We start from the raw sequence: 7,358 nt of genomic DNA on the forward strand, positions 1-7,358 counted from the left end.
CATGGGCCCCTGCTGGGCTGGGGGAGGGGGACCTGGTGGTCTGGGGCTGGTTGATGGAGCCATGGGGGATGGAGTCAGGACTGTCCCATTGTCTTTCAAAACGACCGTAGAACTCGTTCAGATCATCTGCCAGGCGGAGGTCATTCGTGGAGTGGGGGCTTTTGGCTTGTATTTTTGTTAGTGCTGGGCAAGTTAACGCGTTAATTTCGCGTTAACGCATTCATTAATTAACGCCGGCAATTATTTTATCGCGCGTTTACGCATTTTTTAATTTATTATGATTTTTTTATTGATTTTTTATTGAAAGACAAGAGACAATACATATACATAACAACAAGAGGAGGACAAGAACAGTGGGATAAAAGCCAGCAAACATCCTGTAGTCAGTAATGTTAGTGCACCTATATGCTGACATTCACGGTAAACGCATTTAAACGGCACAGATCGGGAGCGAGCGAAGGACTTTGAAAGTTAGCGGAAAGATTAACGTGAGACAACATCCGGTTTCTTCAGACGAACTTCCGGTTTTCAGAATAAGATGCCAACAAAGTATGAATTATATTCACATTAAGTATAAAACATGCTGCCTGCATCTCGTGAACCAAATGTTATTGCCCTTTTGTTCATATAGCAGTACTTTTAAAATAAAAGTGCGCAATACACTACTTTTGAATTCATTATTGAACTTTGCCATAACAATGAGATTAATCGCGATTAATCACAAAAAATCCATGAGATTAATCGCGATTAAATATTTTAATCGTTGCCCAGCACAAATTTTTGTACAATATTATATAATTACTGCACACAATTATACTTAAACTTTTTACAACCATGAGTACTTTTTACTACTTGGTGAATAAACTCTCAGAAATATTTACTTCAAAATGCAGTTTAGATATTTATTGCAGAATAATTAGCAAGAGCAAAGCAACAGCTCACACAATTACTACTACTTTACTTGAATTCGTTACGGTCTTATTACAACTTTAAATTCCTACTGTGCCGAGGCTGGGTAAAACAGTAATAGATCCTTTGTGGTTTAGGAGTGGAGGCCTGGCTGGGTCTCACCTCCTCCAGCGATGGACAACAAAGTTCGTTTAGCCGTCCTCTGGGCTCCGTACAAAGTCAGAGAGCCGTGTCCTTTATCATCCAGTTCCAACCAGGGCGGGGGGGAGAGGAGAATATCCGTCAGCCAATCCTTGCTCACGAGCGGTGTTCTCCTTGCCGTGAACAGAGACGGAGTCCTCCGATGCTTCTCTCGAACAATGTCCAGTGGTCTCAGCCGAGTACTGGACAGTGTCCAGCGTCAAATCCCAAACTGCCAGGAGTCAGTGGGGATTTATGTACAGTATATACATACATACACGTACACACACATACATATATACACACATATACATGTGTGTGTGTGTGTGTACCTGCCGTTGTACATTTATTATTTTTATGTCTACTTTGTTATTGCTGCTCGTTTTGATAAGTTATATATGAATAATCTTTATCATTTTCAACCACTCAAGATATGTTTAATTTAATTTAAAAAAAATGTATTATCCTATATTGATCCCTGAAGGGGACATTTGACCTCTGCATTTGACCCATCCCTGTATATAGGGAGCAGTGGGCTGCCAATGACAGGCGCCCGGGGAGCCGGGGGTTCAGTGTCTTGCTCAGGGACACTACGACATGTGACACGTCCCAGTCGAGGATCGAACCGTTGACCCTGCGGTTACCAGACAACCCTCTTAACCCAGTGAGCCACGGTTTTTTAACGGATTAAACCGTTAGTTGCACAACATGAGACGAATAGCAAACAATTTAGCGTTAAATATTCATCTCTAACGAGTCTCTTGGTTTTTGGCCGTCGCCATCATGTTTTGGGTGGAGCTCAACACAACCGAATGCTGAATAAGACATTTTAAGTGACAACAGACCACACTTGGTAATAACTGCTTAATAACATTAATGAATTGTTCATTATTTAATAATTTCTCCATCTTTCAGTAGAAGTCATCACATTACAGGACAACAGAATATGAGTCAATACACATCAGTATGAGGAGAAAATAAAAGATTCATGTTTTCAAATCTACAATTAATTAAACTTAATATTAGATAAAACAATGTAAACTGGTCCAATAGAATAAAAAAACATAAAGATGTAATAGTTGTGAGTTGATCTTTACAAGCTTGTGTACATGTGTACATGTGTCTTTAGTCTCTGAGGCGTTCAGCTTCTTTCTCTCAACTCTTTCATTCTTCCTTCTTCTTTAACTTCTTTTTACTCAAAATTGTTCTTCTGATGAAAATATATTTTACAATAATAATTTGTATTGTTTTGTAATTCCTCCATCGTTCAGTAAGAGCCTCATTATTATTACAGGACAATAACATGTAATTCAATACACATCAATATAATAAATCATTAAGTTAATAAAGCTGCAGGTTTAAACGTTTACATTGGTGGTGATGGAGTCAGGAAGATAACGGTTGCAGCACAAAATGTGTTCTCACTAAATCATTCATCACCACACATGTACATCTGTGTTTACCTTTTTGGTTTTAACAACATGCAAATAACTGTTGAAGAAGTTTCAGTCTTTATCTCTGAAGTTCATCTTCTAGCTTTCCTTCATCAAAGTCATTACGTCTCCGTCCTGTTTGGTTCTCTGTTGGTTCTCTGTGTCTGAATGGAGCTCCTCTCTGTCTTGGTGGCGTCTGTTTAGATCTAGTTATGCTCTCAGTTATTATTTGAAGGTTTCAACGTCAGAATGTAAACCTGTGAAGTTTATTGAACTCTTCTTGTTTGTGTCTCAGTGATATCGGTCTGATACTGACTCAAACAGCTGGATCTGGTATTGAAGACAATGGGCCTGGTTGGTATCGGTGACCGTTATTTTGATTTAAAGAACTCCAGTACATTTATATCTATGTATTTATTCATTACATTTGATTTACAAAGTTAATAAAGCAATGTTTAAGTCAGACCTGATGGTTTCTTACACATTAAAGAATAATCCTCGTCACTTCCACATAGTGAGGCATACATCTTATTAATTAAAAACTGGTTTCAGATCAGAAGTCGACATCGGCCGATGCCCAAGAATAAGTATTAATAAGTTTATCGGTAGTGGGCCTGAAAAAGGCGGATCGTGTATTCCTAATTTCTATATACAGAGTGGGTCTCGTCTGGGTCTTGATGGAATTAGTTTAGACCTCGTCACGAGGATGGAGGAGTTTCTCTACTTTGGCCAAGAACTCTGCCTTTCTTCTCATGTCTATCAGAGACTGAACTCGTTTCTTCCAGTCTGGCTTGGCCTCAGCTTTCTCTCCCTCAGTGAGCATGTCAATGTACTCTGGAGTGGAGAGAGGATTTGGCTTCAGTGCTATCTCTTTAAGTCTGTTTAGACACTCAGCAGACCTCTGCATCAATTGCACCACATCATCCTGGACACGCTTATATTCAGCATTCAGTTTTCCAATCAATGCCTGAACAGGTGTCTTAGCCTCTGAGGCTTTCAGGTACTTTTCTTCCTTACATTCCTTATTTCTGTTGATCTCTGCCTCATGCTCTTTAAGTTTTTCAGCCGTCTCTTTTATCTCCTCACCCTTAGCTAACCCAAGTTTAACCTGCTTCTGCAAATTTTCAATTGAATTCTCGAGCTTCTTTCTCTCTCTGAGGACTTCATTCGTCATGTTCAAGCTTTTGGTTTCTATGACATTCAAAGCAACAAAGAAGCTCTTCATGCTTTTTGTCCCCATGTTCCAAAACATCTGATCAGAGCTTCCATCTTCATCTTCATCACTCACGTCTGCTGCAGATGATTTGTTGTCTGCAAACAACGCTGAATTGTTGAATTTGAAGGGAATCGGCAGCCCTTTGTTTGTTTTAGGACACGGGACACCTGAAGCATTGATCGCCTCTAGAACTGGTGGTTGCTGGCTGTCTGCGAATGTCACCAGAATTCTGATGTTTTCTGCGACATCTTTGCCAAATATTGAGAGCACAGAATCAAACACATATTTCTGTGTTGGTGTGAGTCGTACTGAAGAAGCCTGAGCTACAAAACACACAGCGTCAATGTCACTGACACCATGCTCAGCAGAGAAGAGATTACGTAGCTGTTCTGTGATCTCCTCGTCTCTTTCTATGTCTTCTGTTTCTCAAAATCCTGGAGTGTGAACGACAGTCAGAGAGAAAGGGATTTTAAATCCCTCCTGGTGGTTGATTTTGTACACAGTGACTTCAGAGGTCTGGCTTTCAGCTTGTGATCTAGACTGATCCTCATCAACTAATTGAAATCTGAAAGCGTCCTTCCACTCCACACCAACAATGTAGTTGATCATTCCATTGATCAGAGTAGACTTTCCTGATCCGGTCGCTCCAAGAAGCATTATTGTGCGATTTTGCCTCATGCTTTCTTTGCCGAAACTGAATCTTCTGCATCCATCCACATCCACATCTTTTCGCTGCCTCTTTTGACGATTTCTACGATACTTTCAACTTCACTTTTTGTTGTGCAGACTTTAACAGTGATGCTTTCTTTGCTTCTGTCGGCTACACCACAATCACATCTGACCCTGACAGCATATTCTGTCTCTGACTGAAGTCCTGAAATGATCGCCTTTTCAGCCGTTGACATTATTTGGTTCCATTGGAGATCTTCCTCTTTCCCCCCGTTGTCTGTTTCGGCGTACTCCACGATGTAGCTCAAAATGTGGACATCTTGTCCAAGCTCAGCAGGTTTCTCCCAGCTGACTGATATCTCACTTGAGTTTGGTTCAACTCGAGGTTTTCCAGGAGGGCTGCAAGGTAAGGTTTTAATGGAACCACTGACTTCATAGGCTGGCCCAACACCTGCTGAGGTCACTGCTCTGCATCTGAACACATAGTCTGTGTTAGGACTCAGATCGCTCACTGTGACTTCTTCATCTCTGGATGCCGTCTTCTGTTTCCATCCATCCTCTCCACTGCCACAGTACTCAACAGAGTAGGAGGTGATGTTCTCTGCTCCACATTTGGGTGGAGAAATCTTCATCGTCACACTGTTGTGGTTTGTGTCACTTACTGTTCCTGTTTCAGGCTTTGAAGGTGGCTCAAAGTTCTCACTGACAGAAAAGCCGTCTTTATAAAGGTAGATGCTTAAACCTTTCTGTGCCTCATTTGTTAATCCCAAGGTCAAGAACTTAATGTTCTTGTTCTCCTTGTTGGCTTCTGCAAAATCACTGAAGAGCTTTGCTTTTTGCCTCAATGTATCTACTACTTTGTTGGAAAGGAACCATTGTTCCTTCTCTACATCCTGAGTGTGAGCATCTTGAGAGTTGTCTGGTGTTTGTCTTAAGTAGTTTGATAAGGTTGAGAGGTACGATTCAGCACTTCCCAATGAGGTGAAGACAAAACACACCACATGTTCTGCACTGAGACTTTCTTTGTACAGATCATTTTGAGATGGAACGATCTTAGTGTTTTTCATCATGTTGGTGAAAGACTTTAACGTGTTGATTTCTCTCTCTTTACAGTCCATCCACTCGTTCAGGTTGTTGCTGTTGAAAGGAGAAGAACGTCTTTTCTTCAGAATCTCTGCGAGCACAGCCTCCTCTTCTCCTCCTCCTCCTCCTCGGATTGATGGAAGTTTCTTTGCCAAGGTTTGTTGGAGTTCCAGTCTGAACTTAGAGCACATCTCTTTAACGGTTTTAATCTTTTTGCAAATCTGTGGGAACTTCTGTGCAGTGGTGGTTCTCAATGCATCATTGCACCTGATTTCCAGCTCACTGAAGTCCTCAAGGACACTCTGGGATTCTTGAACTAATCTTATACTTATCTGACGTACAAGTTTAGCAGCAGAAGAATCTAAACTTGTCAGTGGCAACAGCCACACCTTCATTGGTACGGCGTTTTCTCCGTTGGCTCCCAACAGTCTTGGCAGACTTCGGTAGACATGTACTGCATCCTGAAAGGATACGGGATTCTTTTCAAGAGAAAAGTCTCCATGGAATTTGCAGGAGAATTCCTCAACATTTTCTCTGTCCTTGTCTTCCATCTTCAGGGAACCTTCACCTTATATCTTAATGCAGGGAATCTTCTTGATCATCACCTTCAAGTTACCCTCAATCTTTTGACTATTTTCATTTTCAGACACCTCACGGTCAAAGACAAAGAAGGCTTGTGCCCCATAAAGAATAGCTGTGACTACATGTGTTGCTAATCCTTTATCAAAGACATCTGGATGCTTCATATTGCCTCTTCCAAGATGATTCATGGACAGTTCTTTGACCTTTGTGGTAGCTTTGTAGGTCAGTGTTACTCTGGCCTGATTTCTGGAAGTCTTACTGTCGTTCAGGTATTTGGCCGATCCTCCAACCTCCACCAGTCCACCTAAGAAACTGGTCTTCAGTGATGCTTCAACATTTAGTGCTGAAGATTTATCTGCAATAGATTCAGATGCAACTATCTCAATACCATTATAGTTCTGTGGTCTTTCACCAATATGACTTATCAGGTCCTCACGGTCCCACAATGTCATTCCTGCAAAATAACAAGGAAAAATCTAATTCAGCTTCCAGAACCAACCAGACAGGAGAAGGTGTTCTTACGTCCTACAAGACTGGTTAAAAGATCTGAGATGTAACATTGCTGAATATGACTTTAAATACAGAACGTTTGGTTGTAATGCATTAAGTATCTTTACATCTCAATTCTTACCAGGGACCAGTGAGTCTTTGCGGCAGTCGTACAACATGCCGAGGCTAAAAGGTCGGCCGAGCGCCGCCACCTCCATCGTCCCGCTGGCTTCGGAGTCCATCGTTCAGTCTGATCTGGAAAAAACAGAATGTTAATAATTCTTATTGTACAAACTCCAACATAGTATACAACAAGAACTTAAAAATGAATAAGTTAGATATGCCAACAGTTAAATGAAATGTGGCTTCATTGGCGTGACAGTTTAAAACAAACAATGTTGCCAGAAAAAACTCTAAATAAAGAAAAAGTACACAATATTACTATAAACACATTAACATAACATTCCGATCGTTAACATATATATGCCAACAGTTAAATGAAATGTGTTAAATGAAATATATATATATATATATATACACAGCTTTCTTTTAAAAGCTAAATATTTTCAGATAGTTGTATGAGCATTAAGAAATGACCACAGGTCTGTTGTTGTGGACACAGACAAATTAAACTTGGTTTTGTGAAAAGACTTTATGTTGGCAGAGATTTAAAGGTAGGGTCTGTAATCTTCAAAACATTTCTGATATTTTTGTTGAAATTCTTCTTAGATTCTGACGGCAATCACTTAATGACATCAGGTCTCTCTGGCTGTCGCAGCACCGTAGTGAGGCTGTCC

The 7,358-nt window shown here is 40.6% G+C and overlaps 1 pseudogene; it reads right to left on the bottom strand.

Moving 5' to 3' along the window:
* Window positions 1-1,976: 1,976 nt before the first annotated feature.
* The window catches only part of LOC142956771 (cytolytic toxin-alpha-like), an 8,396-nt pseudogene continuing 3,014 nt past the window's right edge, over window positions 1,977-7,358 (bottom strand).

Source organism: Anarhichas minor, unplaced genomic scaffold (assembly GCF_050575085.1).
Source record: "Anarhichas minor isolate MPS153535 unplaced genomic scaffold, ASM5057508v1 ptg000024l, whole genome shotgun sequence".
Taxonomy (NCBI): domain Eukaryota; kingdom Metazoa; phylum Chordata; class Actinopteri; order Perciformes; family Anarhichadidae; genus Anarhichas; species Anarhichas minor.